General features: G+C 29.4%; 1 protein-coding gene across 3 annotated transcripts in view; it reads right to left on the reverse strand.

Moving 5' to 3' along the window:
- Nucleotides 1-22,831, reverse strand: part of Vmat (Vesicular monoamine transporter) — a 298,099-nt gene that overhangs the window by 203,830 nt on the left and 71,438 nt on the right. The window contains exon 1 of one of the 3 annotated variants that reach the window (XM_014425643.2): nucleotides 15,715-15,791. The exons of the other annotated variants lie outside the window; for them this stretch is intronic. The gene's annotated coding sequence lies outside the window, so the exon portion shown is untranslated. Of the gene's footprint in view, nucleotides 1-15,714; nucleotides 15,792-22,831 lie in introns of those variants that run through there. 3 annotated transcript variants of the gene reach the window in all.

Raw genomic sequence — 22,831 nt, forward strand, 5'->3', positions numbered from 1 at the left:
AACAATAATAAACCATCATAATAACAATCTTCATCATATATATATATATATTTATTTATTTCTAAATGTCTTTTCTTTGCTCCTGGAGGTAAGAAAAAAAAAGCCATAGGTTTGAAGCTAGAAATTTTAATTAATAATATGAATTCCATTAAGTTCTTCCATCACAATTTTATAACTTATCTTTATTCTATTGAAAATTAGAGATAACTGGAAAAACTGTAAGTAAGTATTTGCGAATGAAGTAGTTAGTGGAAAATTTTGGCTTTATACGTTTTATTAAGTATACTTCGACTTCAGTAAAGATTGATATTTTATTCAAGTGGTCATAATTAAAGAAATTATAAAACACAAAGTAAAATCAAATGCTTATTTTAATTCAATAGACCCAATAAGCTTACGAATAGCTAAATCTTAACTGTAAAATTTAAGTGATATTTTCAGTAGGGCAACTTAATTACTTATTACGTTAACTGTCACTTAAAGATAGTCGTTATAATGTATAGAGCTTTACCAAATGTGTGTGTTGAATAAACTTTCTTGATAATAATATGTTGTTTGAGCATGGTATAGCTTATATTTCGAATGAATTAAAAATAACAGGGAGATATATCTAATGCGACTTTTCGCAGGAATAAACTACTACACCTATAATACAACTGATTTTTTTTTTTGCTTGTTTTTTTTCTCTTATTTTCACCATATTATGAAACAATACTTAAAGAAATAGAAAATAAACAATAGATTTAAATAATATTCACTATAATTTTACCCAGATGGGAGCTGAATAAACAATAGCCACAAAAAGTTTTAGGGGTCTCACAAAAAAGGAGCATACCCCGTTGCCCTGCAAGAATATATCTGAGTGGGGGGAGGGCCAGGAGGGGGGAGATACACGCTACATTTAAGCTTATTCAAGCCAGAATATTTCATTTCGTGCAAAAACTACTTAAATGTTTTAATTATTAAATATCTCACATTTATTAGTTATTTTCTCTTATGTCAAATATGATTAAATTAATTTTATAGACAAAATATTTATAAATAAATGCTCTTATTTAAGAACATATTAGTTGGTGTAAGAGGAGATGAAGTGAGAAGTTTCAATTTTTTTAAATTAAAATAAAAAATATTTTTTATATGATATTTTATTTTAAATTAAATATTATAATTATATATAATTTGAATTTTTGTTTTAGGCTGGTTTATTTATCAACTATAATAAAAAAAACATCCAATGTGTTTCAAACTGTTTATTTTCTTATTATTCCACTCCTACGTTTCAGCCCTTCCGACCATTCTCAAGGATAACTAATTCTAAATATCACAGCAACAATTTTCAGGCTATTATTTATTATTAACAATTAACAGAATGCTTTTGTCAGATTATATTTTAGTTTACCATCTCCTTTTTTTATCTAACTTGTTCAATTTTTCTTACATTATTACACTAACACTTTCAAATATAACCTAATAACTCTATGAATCAACAATATATTGTATACAATTTTTCCTCTTTTGCAGAAAAATGAACATTTTTTTATTCTTATTTTAGTACCGTAGTTACCGTTTGTTTGTTTTTGTTTAGTGGTGCCAAACTTCATTGGTCATCAACGCCATTTATATTTTATTTAATTTTGCTTATATTTTATTTATGTTTTGATTTGATTATTTATTATTTTATTTATCAAAATTTTTTGAGGTTAATAAACTTCCAATTGAATGTAATTTATATTAAATTATCATATAATAGCACATCGTTTCGGGATCACTGTCTCATATTCATGTACTTTAAACCTATAACAATAATAAACCATCATAATAACAATCTTCATCCTTATGTATTATGATTCATACAATTATATTCACCTCATAATTTGAATTTCATATAGGAAATCATGTCACATCTTTACACTATTCACACTTTTCTACCATAACTTATTTGTGCATTCTTCACTTCTCTTTAGCACAGCCATTACTCAATATTTCTTGCTACCTCTTTGGACCTTATCCCATGTCCAGTGTGCTGTTTGGTTACCTCCCTGTTTTTTTAAATCCTGCTTTGTATTTAACATTAAACTTAGTGATTTTTTTCTAAACCCATTTATTTTTTCTGATTTTATGTTTATATTTTGAGTCTATTTATAATGTCGGCGTAATGTGTATTTAAGTGTTTAGTGTCAGTTTTGTAGTTTACTGTGTTTTGTATGTTTTATGTTTGGCTTCCAGAAATCTTCTGTTTTTTGTATTTTGTGCTGTATCTATTATTTTAGGGTTTTCAAAGTTGAATTCATGGTTCAATTTTATGCTTTGGTAGGCCAGAGTTGTGAAATTTATATTTTTAACGTTTCTACAATTGGTTAAATGTTGCTTAATTCTAGTTTCAAGTTTTTTAGATGTTTCACCAATGTATACTTTTTCACAATTTTTACAATCTATCTTATAAATTGCATTTAATTTTTCCATCTTATTAACTTTGTCTCTCATGTTGGACAGCTTATTCTGTAACTTATTATTACTGTATAGACCGGTTCTGACATTTATATGATCATATTCTGTCAGTGTTTTTTTAATTTTATTTGTAAGGCCTATACATACCATTGAAGTTTAAAGATTTTTTTATTATTGCTATTACTATTTATTTCCTCTTGTCCTCTTTCTCTATTGTCGTATACTGTAATATTTTTGTTTATTTCTTTGTAAAATTCAGTGATTCTTTTTTGACTTGGTGGTTTTTCTTTTTTATATTTCTTTGTTCTTCTGATTGTTTTTATTTTCTCGGTGTTCTACTTTCTGTGTTGTTTCTGGTTGTATGTTTATTATTCATTTTATTGTACCATAATCTATTTATCAATTTTTTGGGATAAACGTTTTCAGTTAGCATGGCGTATACCTCAGTCTTAACATCTTTTGTGTAAATGTTGTCCGTTAAGTTTATTGCTCTGTCTATTAAATTTTTTGCAATGCTTCTATTGCTTGTATTAGTTTTGTGTATTAAATGGACTAATTTAGTGGTTATTTTTTGTCCATCTATGATTATGTCCATATCCATGAATCTTATTTTGAGGTATTTCAACTGTGAATTCAATTCTTTTGTGGAATTTATTACATAATTTTAAAATTTCTTCGTAGCAATTTTTCTTTGTTATAATTTGTTAAGTCGTCTATATATTTGTTGTTTTCATTAATTGAGTATTTAACAAATTGTTGATATAAATCACACTCAAATTTATCGATAAAGAAGACACCATCGTTAATCCATGCAGCTGCCAAATTTAGTTCCCTTTGTATTTGAAAAAATTGTACTTAGTGCATAGATTTAGACCTTTAAATCTATGAATCCTGTCTTGAAATGATCCTGTCTTTTATTAGCGTATTGTTCTTTTTTTTCCCTATTAGCTTCAAGCAGTCATCTACTGGTACATTAGTAAATAGAGATAGAGAGAAAATCCAGAATATTTTATTTATTTTATTATTATTACTTTTTTTTCTTCCGTTGAATATTATATTTTTGTCAGTAAATGTTGTAATTTTAGAAACTGAAACTCTAATTCTATTGTTTTATCATTGCCTGCAAGGGTTTTTGAGATATCTTGGTTTAGTCCTAAGCTATTGAAGTATGGTTTAATATATGGGCATCGTTGGAAAATATGGCTTATTGTTAGATTATTGTTGCAATACTGGCAGTTCGGGGGCGTTTCATTTGAAATAAGATAGGAGTGGGTGTCGAGAGGAGGTTGTACTGACCAGTTAGTTACCGTAAACATAGATCTTTAGTCTATGTTTACGGTTATGAGTATTTAACAAGTGAGTATTTTAAACAATAATTTGAGTTTGATTTTAAACAATAATAACAATGATTATTGAGGGATTTTTACTAAACCTCAATCATTATCGATTATTCAATTGATTGTAGAAAAAATAATAATTATAATAACTCCATTATGGTGGAACAAGGCTAATTGCACTAGCATTTTAGGCTATGTTTAGATAATGTTTTTTTTATTATTTATTATTATATAAATTACATCCAAATTTTATTTTTATTTAAGATTATTTTTAAAAAAATACTATTGTAATACAATTATTCAGTTAAACAAATGCACTTCGTGATCTTAAGTATAACGTCAGGTTATATAATCCAAATTTATATATTCCTCTCTCAGGCCGTGCCCCAACAAGAAATTTTAGATTTCATTACAGAATTTTCCGTCTTCTATTATAATTTATTCACGAATGCACCTCCCTTGGTAATCGTTTTTCAGGCATTTTTTTTAAATTAACAGTCGCGCTTCAGGTACTTTTCCTTAATTTTTACTAGAAAGTTTTTTGAAAATTCTCTTTTTTCTCTTAATATTTCATATCTTATTTTATCCGTGGATATTCTTTTCGCTCGTCGCCAGTAGTTCATTTCTGTAACTACAAGTCTTTTTTCTTTGACAACTTTTTGGGGTCCAGGTTTCTACAATATGTCTTGCTCTATAAATAGTTTTATATATACTTAATGATTCTATAGAAAATTATTACTGTTAACATAATTCATTCATTATTTAGAACCTTCATTTATTTTATATTTACATGCTTATTGTTTTATTCATTATTTATTTATTTTATGATTTATTTGTTTACTTTTAATTACTTTTTTCCTTTTATTTCTTATAACGTGATAATTCTTTTTTAACTTTTAATTTCATAAAAGAAATATTCCCAGCATTGATTCGTTTTGCCTTCAAAACAACTAACCATCAATGAATTTTTTTAATAGTAAATGGAGTTCTCTTAGAATTATGTTGGGAACATGATATTGATGCATGTATTAAAATGTATGAATCTAGAATATTGGATAACCCTTCATATCATACGAGACATCGGATTTAGATTTGTCGACAAGTTCGAAATATGAGCAGTATTCACTTTTACGATTCAATCTCAGCTTTATTCTGGGTTAGATTTTTTCATAGATTCAGTTACGCCAGTTGGTAAGATGCTGTGTAGAAAAAATCAAAATCAATTTTCTCGACCTATCAGAGCGATCAAAATTGGTGATTCATAAACTAATTGTCGAATCATTAAATAAGGCGAATTTAAACTAATTAACTACTTACTTTTAGGTATAGGTTTTTATAGGAAAAAATAAATGTTTCCTGGTTAATATGACAATAGTTACAACTTTTTTACAACTGTCATAGCAATCATAGAAACATGAAAACATACTAATTGCTTTTTTTTTCTTCTTCTTTCGTTTCCTCCTTTCATTCGGCGTGGACGTGCCTCTGTCCAAGCCTTTCGATCCCGAGCCAGCACCCTCATGGCATCCCAGCTTTTCCCTCTTTTCTCTCCCACTCTGAAGATGTAATCCTTCCATTGTATTCTGGGTCTCCCTCTTGGTCTGGCCTCAAAATATTTTCTTGGATCCCTGTCTTCACTCGTCCGACTGAGATGTTGAAACCATCTGAGTGGTCTCTTTACTATGGTATCCTTTATGGAGACAGTTCCAACATCCTGTCTTGTCCTCTCATTTCGTATGCGATCCCTCCTAGTTCGGCCTGCCACTCTCCGTAGGTATCTCATTTCCATTGCAGTGACTCTGCTTAGGTGCTTATCAAGTGGTACCCAACTTTCACTTCCGTAAAGGAGGGTAGGTAGGTATGTATATAGCATTGATGATATGTACTTTAATATTCTTCCCTACCTCCTTCTTCCCTATAACTGTGTTGCAGAGGTGGTAGTATATTGCATTTGCCTTCTTTATCCTATTGGATATCTCTTGGTCTACCTTTCCATTCCTGCTGATCACTGTTCCTAGGCAAGTGTACTCGTCCACCATTCCGGTAGGTTCAGCTTGGCAAAATATTTCAATGTTTTCCTGTTCCCGGTCTATGTGTATTATTTTGCTTTTCCTGATATTGATTGTCATTCCCTTTCTTTCCAGTTCAGACTCCCATTCAGTTACATCTATATTCTCTTTATTATCTGCTATAAGGACAATGTCATCCGCAAATACCTTACATGGGCTAGTATTTTCCTCATGTTCCATTTGCCAATAGTAGTGAGGGCTGTTCTCCGTTTGCACATTTTCAGGATTCCATCTATATAAATGATGAACAGAAGAGGGCTCAAACTAATTGTTTTTTTACAGTACCTATAAATGGAAATTCTGAAAGAAGAAGGACTGTCTTCAGGAAAATAGAAGTTGGTGTTTTGGTACTAATAAGGATCAATTTAAACTCAAAGTAGGAAGATAGCGATAAAGTTGAGTAATGCACTCACCAATGCAACAGGAATAAATTCTATTGCATTGAAAAATGTGGAAGCTTTCCATGATTCCTTAATGACTCAAAACGTTTGTATAAAAATCGGAAGAAGAGGGTAATCAGCTAAAGTAATACTAAAAGGTTATTAATCATCTCCAAAACTCTTTCATCTTTTTTCATATTTACAAACTTTCACTTCAACAGTATCGTAAAAAAAAAAGTCCCTGATAATCTTTCGTAGAGAGATAAAATGTACAGTTGTTAGCTAGTTTTGAAAAATAACCAATTTTAACTGAATATAATTTTTTTTAACCTTAATTCTGATTAAAGTGGCAACTTATTTTATATCATACGACGTGAGAGACCTCTGGTTTGAAGATAGGAGAACTATTCCAAACACTGCTAAGAGCTCATGTGGAATCCCTGTTGATATATAAGACTCATCAAAGTTCTCATAAAATATAATTCAAGACTCACATGCATGGAAACAGATGAAGATAATGATGTTTCAATGAAGGACATGCGTATATGGCCTGTACCATTTATTTATTTTTTAAATATATTTTTAATATTTATTACTTCTTATAATAATTTCCTACATTTTAATGTATATTTATATCCTTGTAAATATTGGTTTTTGACGATTTTTTATTTTTATTGAATATAATTTGAGAATAAATTAGATTTTTATGTGTATATATTGTAATTTTATTTAAAATTTTTACTATTAATTATTTAGATTTTAATTAAATCTTATATCTGTTCAAGAGCGAAAAAAAGAAAGGTGTATTAGATTAGGAGAAAAAAAAATGAAAATACTTAAAAGAAAAATATCAAAGAAAATAGAAAAATATCAGAGAACTAAAATAATAATAAAATAATTTATTGCTGCAATGTATTTTAAATTTATTGTACTATGACTATATATAATAAGCAATAAAAAGCAATTATATAGCTAGAAATAAGTATGATGTGTCATGTAACAACCCAATACAGTTGAGAAGCATAACGTTTTGATAAAGTGTTTCTCTCTCTAGGTGTACCAGAAAATTATGTCCGTTTCGATTACAACATATTTCAATAAGTATCTGTATATTCATTTGACACATATGTAGTTCACTCTTTTTATCAACGAATGTCACATAATGACCTTGTGAATGAACTAAACCGAAGATGATTTTACGATATTCGAAACAGGCGCCACTTGCGTTAAATGAGTGGAATATGAATGATCGAGTCATCACATTCACATTTCTGCTTACAATGAACAAAATCGAACCGTTCTTGGACCGGATAAAAAGTTGCGATAAATAAGAAAAGAAAAGGTATATTGTGAACCCGGAATAACCGTCCCCTCCAACTCTAAACCCAAATTGAGCCTGAGTAAGAGAACAGTGTGTTATGGTGGGACCTTCCAGGATCAATACATTTTGATCTGTTGAAACCGAACGAAAAGCTAAATTCCGATGTAATTGCATAATTTAAAAACAGCAACACAATAAAAGAGGTTAGCGATGTCCAATTAAAAGTACATGATGCTGCTTCATAATAACTTCAGGCAACATATTGTTTTGGGTACTCGTCAGAAACGCGAAGGCTATAGTACAAGAGCCCAAGAGGAGAAAAAAGGCAGTTATCTCACCCCGATTTTTGATTACTTTAATGAAAACTATGTATAATTAATTGTCAAAATTGATAAGTCTCCCAAGTATAGGTAGGAGGAATAAAAATTGGCGGCTGTTTCAAACCGATAAAAAAAAACTAATTTTTCATTCGGAGCTCTATATTTTAAAAAGTAGGAACAACACAAGAAAACCTAAGAGAACGTCATAAAATCAACATTTCATAAAAATACTGTATGGGACGAACTAAAAGATCAGTAGTTAGTGAATTTATTTTGAAAAATAAATTTTGGTATATCTCAAAAACCATTTGACGTACAGATGTCTATTAGCACTCAAATTAAAGCTAGTTTAATGAGCTATAAAGTAGTTTATGATGTTTATCTTCGTAGGAGTAATAATTTACATGAAATTTTCTAAAATAAATTGATATATATTGTTCGGACAAATTTTCATTTGCCCAATTTATATTCATATGTGAATATCATAAAAAATACTACCCCTACGAAGATAAGTGTAATAAACTACTTTATAGTAATTTAAATTTCCTTTATTTTGAGTGTTTGCAGACATATATGCGTCTTATGGATCTAGAGATATATTTTTTTCAAAAATCCAACATTTTATACGAACAACTAGAAATTAACATTTTGTGGGTTTATTTTGTCAAATATCATAAAAACTACAACTCCTACATAGATAAAAATAATTCACCATTTTGTAGTAAATTTAACTAGCTTTAATTTGAGCGCTGGCAGACATCAGTAAGTCCAATGGTTTCTGAAATGATGTTTTTTCATAAATCAAATTCATTGTCCGAACAACTATAAATCAATTTATTTTAGCAAATTTCATGAAAACTACTATTCCTACGAAGGTAAAGAACATATGCTTTTTTACAGTCCATTAAATTGGCTTTAATTTGAGAGGTAATAGACATCTGTACATTACATAGTTCCTGAAATATAGATTTCTCAAAATAAATTAACTAACTACTAATTTTTCAGTAGATTTTTAAGACATTTTGCTTTTTAAAAAGCTATAGCTCGAGAACTATTGGACTTAAATAGCTCTTTTATGGCTAATATTTCAGAAAATTTACTCTTCTTTAAATAATGATCTCTTAGATTTTCTAGTGTTATTGGTAGTTTTAAGATATAGAGCTCCGAATGAAAAATCAATGTTTTTTTAAGGTTTTTAAACAGCCCCCATTTTTTAATCCCCCTATATATACTTGGCATACTCATCAATTTTGACTAGTAATTATATTTAGTTTTCAGTAAAGTAATCAAAATTTGGGGGATTGTGTTGCTCGCTCCTCCCGGGTGGACCATGGACTTGTTTCTGTCCTTACAAAATTGTTTGCTGTAAATAAATTAAAAAAAATAAGATGATATCAGACAACAATTTTATTCCAATTGCCATAGCACTTGTAAGAAGTCATAAATAATGATGACAATTGTATTATTCAATAAAGTGTATTCATGGTGTGAAAAATATATTATTTCGTTTCATTCCAAAAACGGACAGAAATTTCCGCTAGACCTTATTTATTAAAATATTAAGTTAGTTACACTTATTAATTCCTTTTAATGAGACCCATAAGCCTAATATCTATGTTTACATAACATTAATATCTATAGTTACATAGTTCATTTTAATGTATATATTCTATAGTAAGGATAACTATAGTGGATATAATAACTTGTTTTACATATTTGATTTTCTTAATATTTTTGTTCAATTTTTGTTGTTTTATGTATTTTTAAATTACCGCTTTTTAAGTTAAGAATAAGATTTTAACTACTATTAGTAAATCCAGCTTCATAGGCATTGTCGCTTTTGAGAAAGAGTTGTCACTATGACATCGAGAGAAATCCGATTTTTGTTTTATATATACAAACTAGCAGATCAGACAATGCTATCACTATATTTGAGGATGTATGTAGATCAACATTTTGATATAAATTATTGTATTTAGTTAAAATAAAACATTAATATACACATTATTATGTATATTTTTTGCTTATCTTTATTACATCAGAATATGCAATAAGAAATCAACCGACATTATTCATTGTGGTTTTTAGAAGCTATATAGTTAATTTTCTTTTATTATGTAATTTAAAAATAACTAAGTAATTATGGTTTTATTCAATTTTAGATTAATTTTATTGTTCTTGTGATTCCAACTGGTATATCTACAAATACATTACAACGTTATCCTAAATAGGGTTATGCAAAGTATAATTGCCCATCATAATTGTTAAATAGTTGTATTGTAGGAAGATAGGCTGGGTGGAGGTCAATAAAGGTATCAAAATAGTAAATGAAAACTATATATTGTTAACTAACGTTTCGTCCCATTTTTCAGGGCTTCGTCAGTACTGTGAGATTGAAACACAGCTAACAACTTGGTTTGAATTGTTTTAATCTGACAATCCTGAGCCCTGAAAAGCCCTGCAAAGGGGCCGAACGTTGTTTAACAATAAATAGTTTTCTTTTACTATTTTTATATCTTTATTGACCGCCACCCAGCCTATATCTTCCTACAATCTACTTCATTCTGTCATCTTCTTCCAATTTAGGTAGTTATAATAATAATATAATATAGAGTATACGCATTGTGTTGAACTTGGGGAACCCTATTTTCTTCTTAATTTATCAGTTTTCCTAAATCAAAAAAGATATATAGTATAATTTTAAAATACGTTTTAGTTTATCTTCAAGTCCACAAATTAATATATATTGGTTTTATGTAATAACTTATGGCAAAATTTTTGTTTCAAAATTTACCAAAAATATTGCTCGTTACTGAGTTGGACAGGTTGCGTTGAATGATTTTAAGTTAATGCGCCAAGAAAAAAACATTGTGTCCCAATTAATTCTCTAAAATTGCTATATTATTTTATCTTTGGTGGTTTGACCTGCAATATCTTTTTAATCAGTATTTTCTAAGAAAAAATAACCGAATATTGAGTTAAAACTAAATGAAATATGTTAAATTAAAAAACAAATTACTTTGAATCTATTTAAAATAAATGAACTTATAATGCTAATACTAAAACAATAAAGAAATGAAGTTCAATAAACTTTGAGTATAGAATGCAATAGTTACAATGATTACATTTTAAAATGATGTTTATGTAATTAAAATAAATTAATACATATTGACATACAAAAAAAAAAAAGGCATATAAATGTTAAGTTTTTAAAAATTTACTGGGTATTTGATAATTTTTCTAATTAAGTAAGTCGGGGTATAATTTTTGTGGAATAAACAGCTATTGCTAGAAAAGCTGGCTACAATACACAGTCATGCTTCACTAATTATTATCATTTCATGCCAGTAAATACTTAAAGAAAGAAAAAAAGAAAAGAACAATATTTTCTTACCATTTCTTTGTCTCATTTAATAGAAAATATATTACAACATCTGATGAAATCGTAATATCAAATTTAAAGTCGACTTTCATATATCATTAATATTTAATATTTCTTAATTAACGGTTGTGCTCTGCTTTCTAGCTAAAATGTATTTCTGTATATATTTATTTCTTCCTTAATTTAAAATTTTAAAACATTATTAAATATGAAATATATTATTTCATTTTTCTTCAAATTCTTTTTTTTTTTTTTTTGACAATTAAAAATTAGATTTATATATATTATAAAATATAATATGGAATATATTATTTTATTTCATATTTCAACATTTTTTCTTTAATTAGTTTTTTTTTACTATCAAACTAATTTTCTACAGTTGTCCTAAGAAGAAACGTTATGATTCTATAAACTACTAAAGATAAATCAACAATTAATATCTACAAATAAACATTAATAATAAAATTGTTATCAAGATAATTAAAATATTACTTACACTTTAATCAAGAATATGATACAAATATATTTATTATCTTAAAACCTATAATTGTGAATAAAAAAGAAAAGGCAGTAGGGAAAAAATATCATTATAACAAAAAAGGATTAATAATATATATATTAAAGAATAGAATATCAAAATATTTACTTTACTTCTGTATTACTACTAAAGCTGAAATGAAATTTATAATTAATGCATTCTTGAAATTGCATGCATTCTGAAGCAAGCAATAGTACCAGTCCATACTACCCTCTTTTTAATTATAGTACATAATTTATAATTAATGCTATCAAAGCTATAAAATATAAGATAAATTATATATTATAAAAAATATTCTTTATAGGCCTCATGTTGTTTAATCTATATTAATTGTAAATAATTTATTAAAAATATTTCAAGTCGTTTCAGTACATTGGTAAAAATATGTTTCTAGTCCTTGAAACAGTTGTAAATATTTATTTTAATAAACTGACCTATATAATGTAATTTGATAAATCAATTTTTTTTCAATCGAACGGATTATTTTTAAAAATAAATTTGTAACCTTTATTTATCAAAAACAATTTATTTACAAAAAAAAAAAAACGATTTTTCTTGTAAATAGTAATTTCTTGTTCCAGATAGTTTCTTGAGTCTGCTATGATATGATAGGAAAATATTTTTCCTCTTGCCATATATTTAAAATATAGTCAGTATTTGGTCGACCTCACTAGAGATCTTAAAAAACAAAAGCCATTCATACTGGCCGGACCCATCCCACTAAGACCCCCACAGAGCGACGGTCTAATAACACTTTTAAAATTTTTGCTTAAAACAGGAAGATAAGACTTTGTGATACTTAAATATTAAAAAAGCGCCTGAAATTGAAAAACGGCGTAACATGATGATTTTTAAGTCCAAGATTTTAATTTTTTTTAATTGACCTATTTTCAAAACTAAATTCAAAACATTTTAAAATTCATAATTAAGTTAAACAAATTTCTAAAAAATATAGACCGAATAGGAAGTTTTATAGAGAATTTCATGAAATGTATTTTTACTCCATCAATGGCCGTAAAGATTTATTACCAAATTCGATATGGTCAAAATAATATTTCGATTTTTAAACAATATTTTATATTTAAGCCGTGAAACATAAAAATTAGATTTGTATCATAAAGGAGAATAAAATAAAAAATAAATAAAGATGAAAAATAATAAACACACAATTATATATATATAAATATTTTATCTTGGTTCACTTTACAAATTTGTATCATACTCGGGTAATCGTTGTACGATTGTCTGTTACATCAGACAGATCTTATTCTCGTTGAAATATACTAACGAGTGAATAAATGACGAATTTTCAAGAAAATATCCGTTGAAGTAAGTTTAATTTGAAATCAACAGTGAGGTCCTATAATTATCAATAATAAATAAAAAATAATTTAAAATTTTATAAATAATTTAAGGAGAAAAGAAAAGCAAAAACAGAGACCGGAGTTCTAATCGCAAAGCAGAGACCGCCCGAAATTTACCGATGGTATTCATATGTTCTGTATGGTATCATATTTCTTATTTTTAATTTATATATAATCTTCACACTTTCTTGAAACTGGTTATTATTGTTAAAATCAATAAATTGAATCCAATTATAGTCTTAAAACAATTTTTATTTCTTTATATTCCGACGTTTCGGCCAATTCTGTCATCCTTAAGAACAATCTTAATACAATTTTAGAACCACAGCATTTAAAAAACAACTTTATGCGGTCTACTCTGCCCAGGTCGTTAATTTCAGTTCACAGATTACTCTAATTTGTCAATTCTTCAAATTAAATTAAAAAATAAAACTTTTTATCATAGTCAACCTTCTCTATTATGTTTTATCAAAACAATATTTCTTTAAAATATTGTAAAATTATATTAAGATCGTACCTGAGGATGGCCGAAACGTTGGACGATGTTATATAAAGAAATAAAAATTGTTTTGAGACTATAATTGGATAATATTTATTTGTATAAAGAACTTATGTTTAATTTTCTAGGAGCCTTGCCAATTGTGAATTTTCTTTTTCCTTTATCTTTGACTCCATAAATATTACCATTTATGTACTATAAATTTTAATTTATATATTGTACATGAAAAGCCCCAAGAAAAATTACAATTGTCGACTAATATTTCCATGCTTGCGAAACCAAATAATTTTAATCCTGTGTCTGGCGTGTAAAAATAGGAAAAACGTTTGAAAATGACTAAAGGTAAAAAATCCGAAACGTTACTAAGCTGTTGAAAATTACTGAAATACTTGGTGTTAATGTTTTTTTTTTCAACTCTCAAGAATTTTTCCCCTTAATCAGTCTAATTGATAGTTAATTATTTAATTATTAATTTTATCGATAAATAAAAAATGTTTCGAAATCATTGTATAATTCTTACAAACAAAACATTTAAATAGGAAAATGTTATGCCAAATTTTGGAAATCATTCTTATCAACCTGAGAATTATGTGCCCTCAGTGCATGTACGTACCTTGACGGCCGGAACCGTAATAAAATTGTCCTGTTACAATTGAGTGTCCTTTAAGAGAAGTTTCGCATTATTTTATTATTTTCTTTTTTTTTAAACTGAGTTATGACTCTAAAAGATGAACATTGATCCTGGTGAACTCTGACAGTTGTTTTACGTTGCTGCAACTTCTACTTAGTATAATTTCTTAAATTAGATATAATCTTAAAATTTTTTCGAGACTGGTTTTATTATTTAAATAAAAATAAGTTGTTTTCAATTCATGTCTCGATACTTTTTATTTATACTTTAAATTTTCAACGTTTTGGTCTACCTGGCCATCTTCCGGGACAATCTTAACATTTATACATTTACAGCCTCTGATCCAGCTATTAAACATTTATTGCAGGCTATTCTGTCCAGATCTAATAGGATTAGTGAAATTAACCTATTTTGTCACTATTCCATTTAAATACTAATCTGAACACACTAATTTTATTAGACATGGGTAGAATAACCTGCAAAAAAAATCCAAAAGCTGAGTATGAGACTGTATAGTTAAGAATGGCCGAACATTAGGCATTTAAAGTATTAATAAGGAGTGCTGAAACTTAATTCTATAAAATTTATTTTATTTAAATAATAATAAATTATATCATTATTAACTTATTAATAATTAATATATTGTTCTTGAAAAGCCACCATAAAAAAGTAACCTGCATTGATAACTATTACGTCCATTGTTTAATATTTGGGAAATAATTTTTAATAATATAACTGGAGTGTAAAATTTTGAAAATGGGCAAAGGTAAAAAGGCCGAAACGTTAATTAAATTTTAAAAAAATATATACTTGAAAAATTGTTGATTCTTATTTGTTTTTGTACCTCTATCATTTCGATTGATAGTTAATAAATGAATTACTAGTTATATTGGTAAATAAAAAGTTGTTTCGGAATCATTATATAAATTAAAAAAAAAAAAAGGAAATGGAAATTGGTCATACTCATGATTTTGGTAATTTAGTTCTGGAATCGTAAGAACGTTCATATTTCATGAGTTGTCCACTATAACAGGATTAAAAAATTGGTGTCCGCTTAAGGAGTGAATTTAAATCTATCCAGTTAGTACCTTGTTGGACAGGTGCTTAATACAATTGTTTGTTAAGAGATGGTCTATGTACTTTGAATTTTTTTTTCATTTTCAAACCTAAGTTAAGACTCTAGGAAATGAACTGTGATACTAGCAAGCTCATTTGTATTATTTTTTTTTTTTTACTATTTCTACTAGATTTTTTCTAAATATAATACTGTAAGCTATATATATAATTCTAAACTATTTTGTATACATTCTTAAAAGAGCTGAATATTAAGAATACATCTATACTTATTGTTGTTATACATGCTAAGCGATGATATATACTATAGTAAACCTTTGTAGCGTGCCCGTACTGTACTGACTGACGTACCTTGGACCTTAGGAAGGTGCTGGGGCCCACGAGGGCCGGTCGCTGTCTGGGCCGGCACCGGCCGAGTGGGGGACGGGATTCTCCCGCGCAGCCGCCGCATCCCTCCTCCCCACTCCTCCCACTTAATTACACATTATATCTCTCACTAATGCTCTTCCTATCTCTACCAAGTTAAGGGACTTGTTGTGTCTGTCTCTTAGAGATATATTGATATATATCAGCTGCCAACAGTTGGGTATATTTGATAATAAAATTTATATGTTTATTGTTCTTGTAATTATGTTCATCTTTGATAAGAAATATTTCAGTTATTTTTTTTAATAGAAATATAGGAACATTTGACTACAAAGTGCCACTTCTGTTAAACCGATGTTAACAAAATGTTGCTTTTACATTCACACTTATCTCAAATATGAAATTTTAATTACCTACTTCTTTATTTTTTTGTGGATATGTTGTTCACATAGACGTACACACTCAAATTTCTAGTTCGTTTTGATTTTTCGAAAGCCTTTGACTCAGTTAATTATAAGATCCTCCACACTAAACTTAATAATCTTTCCATATCAACCAGTGCCTTAAAGTTGTTTAATTATTTCTTGTCCCATCATTCCAAAACAGACATTATTCTGAACAAATCTCCTTCCTCCCCCTTTTTCCTACACGAGGTGTTCCTCAAGGGTCCTTACTTTCACTAACTCTTTTCTGTATTTACATTATGTACTGCGCGGGAGTCTTTTTCGATGTAGAACAGGGTTTCGATCGAGTCTGGCTCCCGGGACGGCTTTACAAACTCTGTAGATTCCTACCTTCTACATACTTTCTCATCATCGGTTCCTTTCTCATCGATAAATTATTCCAAGTAAACCACAGCCGTTCCTATTCTCAGATCGTTGGTGTTCCTTAAGATAGTATCCTCGGTCCCATCCTCTACACCGTCTATACAGATGACATCCCAACCAATCCTAACACTAGCCTCACCACTTATGCTGATGACACATGTGTGCTCGCCGTTAATAATAACCCAATAATTGATTGCATCCCGAACTCTCCAATCCCATATCACAGCCCTCGAAGAATGGTGTCGTAACTGGAGGATTAAAATAACTCCCAACAAATACCATCAAATCACCTTTACCCTTCGTCATAAACCTACCGACTGCCCTACAGTCTCCTTTAATAATGTTGATCTTACCCCTGTCGAACAGATCCGCTACCTTGGACTACATCTGGACAAACGACAGACCTGGAATCCTCACACAAGACTGAAAAGACAGGAAACTGCACGCCGATTTCGACTTTTACAGCACTTACTCGACAAACGGTATAAACTTCAAATTCATTATAAAAGACTGATCTACATGACAATTATAAGGCCTATCTGGACATACGGAGTTGAGCTTTAAGATTCCACTAAACCATCGGTTTCCTCTCTTACTGACCCTTACAATTGAAAATCCTTCGTAAAATCCTCAATGCTCCTTACTTTATCACAAATAAAATCATACATAGAGACCTTAATGTTCCATATGTAACCGATCTAACCCGAACCAGATATCACTCCTTCCATTACAAACTTCCTAACCACCTAAACCAATTAGTTTCTAACCTTGCTTCGTCTTCCATTTCTGACAATCCTCCGAGGCACCTGAAAAGAAGATGGCCACGAGACCTGCTAATGTAAAATGTCATTATAGTACTACCAATGGGTAGTTTCTCTACACGCCTGTAACACTTTAATTTAACTGAGATAAAATTTACTAAATGTATTATAATGTTACATTAACGATCACCCTGATTCAATTTACTACTTCTTACAGAATAAAATTATCTGTTAATTCTTTCATATCAAACATCGATTCACATAAATCCACAATCAAATGGTGTCTAATATTATTATTCTCATTGAAGTAGTGTGACTGGAAAAACTGTCGAATTTTCCAAAATCTTCCTCTAAAATACCTCAAATTTGGTTTACCAGAAATCATCGATCATCTCTTATTGTTAGCAATAAGGAACATTGAATAAATATGAAATACATAAGAATTTTATATTTAACCATAGGAGAAAATTAATTCTGGAAGATCGCTGATTGACTGTGAGATTGAAGTTTCGCCCCACGTCGCAGGGCTCTGTCAGGGCTTTAAAAAGATACCAACATTTGAATGGTGTAAATGTAAGTAAAAAAGTTAATGAAAAAAAAGGGGATAAAATGAAATGTAAAAAATAAATAAGAATAATAAAATGTTGTAGAAAACAAATGCAAACAGAAATAATAGCAGATAAAAAGAAGAGATTTAAAAGAAAGTACAAACTAAGAGATGGAAAAATGGGGATAAGAATAAAATCTAAAATGAAGGAAGAAAATCTTCATCATTCAAATCAGTCTCGTTCATTTTCGTCCTTTATTTGAAGATTTAAATCCTTTCCCTGACGTAGGCCTGCAACGTGGGATGAAACTTTGGCTCAATTACAGTAGTGTATCACTAATTGAGTTTTATTTTATCGCACCCGGACCATCTTCGGAGAAAATAAATGTTCTTCTGTTTTCATGATTGCTATGATAATGGTAATAAATGTATGACTAATGTCATAACAACCATGGAAAGATGAAAGCATAGTAATTGTTTTGTTTTAATTAACCTAAAAAAGGGAATATTTTAAGGAATAGGTTTGACGTTTTGAATGACTATAACTATTTTATAACTTAAAAATACCTATTAATATTATATCAGTGGGTATCATCAGAGTAGATTCTCCACATGTCTGTATCATGCCATAGTATAACTAACATAAATTTTTTTTGTTGTATATATTTTAATACAGTTGTAAATATTGAAGAATACATTTTTCAAAAATACGTGATCAGTTTCGTACTGTTATTCGTTTTTGGGTTAGTATTTTCTCAAATACACATCTATAAAAGCTATGAAATATAGTTATTTTGGGGACCATAAAAGATATTTTCTCACTTTATAGGGCTATAAACCTAACATTTTTTTGGTGAACCGGTGACATGACAAATTTAATTTATTTTTATTTTTTCTCCAGTATCTCTTTTTTTTCATGTACCTATCACTTTATTATGCTCTAGCTTCCCTTATTTAGTCCATTTATTGTTAAAACTTTGTTTTGGTAAGTTTTTTCCTCAATTCTTCTCTGTCTAAACATCCATTATTGTAAGTATCTAACTAAAATTTGTTTCTACTATATCTTATCTTCACATAGACACATACACACACATTGACCATTTTTGGCAGACTTTGTTATTTATACTAAAAAGACCAGAAGGTATTTTATTTCAAATCTATAAAACTCAGTTTGTTTATAATTTATGTTTTTGTAATAAACAACTTTCACCAACAATTATTAATTTTAATATTTTGCTTAAAAGAAATTAATTTTTCTGATCTATTTATTTTTATCATTTATATGATATACGGTTCTGAAAAAATATTAAAACATTGAGCGTGGAGGCACCCCTGAAAAACGACTTAAAAGCACGATATTTTCTTTTCTTTTTTTTGTAGATATTTTCTTTTGTTTTAATTTAAAAAAGCAGTGTAAAATTTAATATTTAGCCAAAGAATTTGGTCTATCACCTCCATATGCCACTAGATCTATTTATGCAATCAGCTGATACAAATTTTAACTGAATTACTAAAAAAGGGCTCTAGAAAGGTGCAATGCAAAACTAAAAATATATTATTTTAGAATAAAAATAACTTTTTGAATGTAAAAAAATATTGAAAGTGTTTAAAATGAAAAAATTCATTCGTAAATAATTTTAATACATCAAAAAATAAATATAAATAAATTCGATAATAAAAAAAATTTAAGGATTTTAAAAATTCTTAAAGGTAGCAGAACCCAAAACGATCATTGCTGGTGGAAGCTAGGAAAGGACCAAACTAGGAATGGGGCAATCATAGGCGAAAGAGGGGTTGCTGTCTCCACCAATCCGAACGTAAGCTATAAAAGTCCTACCTTGATAGTAGAAGAGCTCAAGAGAAGAAAAAAGGCAGTTATTTCAACCCAATTTTTGATTACTTATTAGAAAACTAGGTATAATTACTAGTCAAAATTTATTAGTCTGCCAAGTATAGCTAGGGTAATAAAAAATGGCTGTACGTCGCATAGTTCCTGAGATATAGATTTCTCAAAATAAATTAACTAACTACTGATATTTCAGAACATTGTTATGAAATGTTGCTTTTTAAAAGGCTATATCTCGAGAACTATTGGACATAAATAGCTCTATTAGGACTAATATTTCAGAAAATTTAATCTTCTTTAAATAATGTTCTTTTAGATTTTCTAGTGTTGTTGGTAGTTTTTAAGATATAGTGCTCCGAATGAAAAATTAAGATTTTGAAAAAGCCGCCATTTTGTATTCCCCCTACCTACACTTGGCAGACTCATCAGTTTTGACTGGTAATTATACATAGTTTTCATTAAAGTAATCAAAAATTGGGGTGAGATAACTGTCTTTTTTTCTTCCCGGCTCTTGTACTATGACAATTGCTAATCGTCTTACGTACACCTAAACCAGCACGGCTTGACAATAAGGGTACATAGAAAGCGGCCAAAGTGTTAATCGAAAAAATTAAGCACATTATGAAAATTTTATATCTAGTCTCTAGATAATATTTATTATTATATTTTGCTATCCTTACTATTCATGTTGAAATAGATAACTTTGAATAGAACAGAGACCTAAGCAAGAATTTTTCGAAAACTTCATCATGTATTTTCATTGCTTATGAACTAAGTTATTGGTGATAGTAGTTGCAATAAAATGAATTGTTTTACAGATAATTACATTAATGTGGAAATCCCTATTTACATAAACGTCAAATCAATGCTCTGAGGGTCTGGCCTTCCTTTTGCTTGGAATGAGAGTAAGGGTTAAGCCAAGTCCCTAGTTTAAACATTCATTGAGAGAAAGTTACTACTAAATTAGGCCAAATGAGGTTAAATATGAATTATTTGTGTGTAAAAAAACAAAAAAATATTCGGTTACATTAATTTTTCTTCAGTCAGAAGTATTTTTAAAAAACTACTTAGCAAACAGATAAAACACTAATTCCTAAAATTCCGTAATTCCATTCCTCAGAACACTCGTCAGCTCCTAGTATCCTCACTCGTCTTCCCCCACTTCGACTACGGATCCTTGGTGTATGGAGGGCTATCTGCAGGACTAGAGTTGAGACTCATGAATTGCTTTGTAAGATTCATCTTTGGGTTCTCTAGGCGCTCTCAAGTCTCCCGAAGGCAATACCTCCTTGGTGTTTTTCTATTCCAAGTTCTTAACATCAAAAAACCTACCTATATCCTTGATCTCCTCACTCTTCGTTCATCCATCCACTCATTAAACACCAGAATGATTTATATATGCCCTCCTATAGAACCTCCTTCTTTAGCAAATCCTTCGTCATAAGTGCAACCTCCCTCTGGAATTCTCTTCCCATCTCCATTCGCTAGTCCTCACCCATTCTTTCTTTTAAACAACACCTATTCCTTCATTTATTGAATAACCAAACCTCCACATCTTTGTAATCAAATAAATAGGCATGTATTGATTAACATTATAAACAGTAGTAAAGCCAATATACCAATGTAATTTCATTCTACTATCTGAAAATTTGTAAACGCTCGCCAGATAAAAATCTCACTATATGAACCATGTATTCATTCTTAGGGGACATATGTCCTAGAATAAAGTTATTTTTTCATTTTATTTCATTTCATAAAACAAAATATATGGTTAGAAGTAGAAACGGGAGCAATTTCGGTGTTCTAGATGTAGTAGGAAATACATTTAAACAGGTAGATTGATTTAGGTTCTACGGTAACTAGAAACGGTAAAAGCAAACTTAAAGGCGGGAAATGCTCGTTATTTTTCAATTTCAAAATTATATAGCTCGTGTTTAAGAAGCTTAAAAGTTAGAATTTACGAAACTATCATCCTTCCCACTATTCTTTATGGACGTGAGACAAAAATTATTACGTAAAATATTCGGATCTAAAAAGGATGAATGAACGGAAGAATTGACAACGCTAAATGTAATTCAGGTTATAACATTGCAGCGAATAAAATGGACGTTTAAGGTTGTTGAACTCACAACCCTGGTCAGGGGTATTTATGTTAAAATAGTGATTTTTACAGTTACAAGAAAGAAAACATCGTTTAAAGTCAGGTTCTCTACTTTTTTGATCAATTTAGATATAGAAATACCTACTTTGCAAGATACTGTAATCAATATTATCTTATCCTTGGGGACTTACTTCTCTGAACTTTGTCTTTCCCTTTCAAGGCTACCTAAAACTATAACCCCGACATGTCGATATAAATATGAATTTCTTAGGCTGTAAGACAAATTTGGTGACGCCGACTTCATTTATACTGACGGCTCCAAGAACTGCTTCGGTGTTGGTGCCTCGATTGTGTGTAATGATCAGCAGTACCTGTTCACTCTGTCGCCTATAATCGTTAGCTACTGTGTGTGGTCGAGCAGCAAAGGTCGCGATTTTGTATCGCGGAATACCTGTCGATGACTTCATTGCCCTCATTAAGCAGAGAATTAAATTGAAATGGCATCAAATGTGGGCAAATGTTACAGACGATAAAATACGGGAAATCAGAAATGATGTTTCTCCTTGGATATCATTCACTAGAAATGTACGCAGAGAAACGTAGATGGGAGGATTACGTTAAAAATCATTTAGTAGGTGAGTTTAGACTAGAGTCACTGAAAAGAATTATGTAGATTATGATTTAACGATTGATAGTATCGGCAACGAACCTTCGGGTTCGCTAAGTCTTTATTGTATTATTACATAAGTAAATTAACAAAATCTCTCTCTCTCTCTCTCTCTTTCTCTCTCTCTCTCTCTCCCTCCCTCTCCCCCCCTAGTTTCTAACCTTCCATTCTCTTCCATTCCTGACAATCCTCCGAGGCAGCTGAAAAGAAGATGGTCACGAGATCAGCTAATGTAAAATGTCATTAGAGTGCTACCAATGGGTAGTTGTTCTACACGCCTGTAACACTCCATTTCAACAAAGATCAAATTTACTTAATGTATTATGTAATATACAGATGCAAATTTCAATTAA

This window comes from Halyomorpha halys, unplaced genomic scaffold (assembly GCF_000696795.3).
Source record: "Halyomorpha halys isolate HHAL.00 unplaced genomic scaffold, Hhal_1.1 Scaffold28.1, whole genome shotgun sequence".
Classification (NCBI taxonomy): domain Eukaryota; kingdom Metazoa; phylum Arthropoda; class Insecta; order Hemiptera; family Pentatomidae; genus Halyomorpha; species Halyomorpha halys.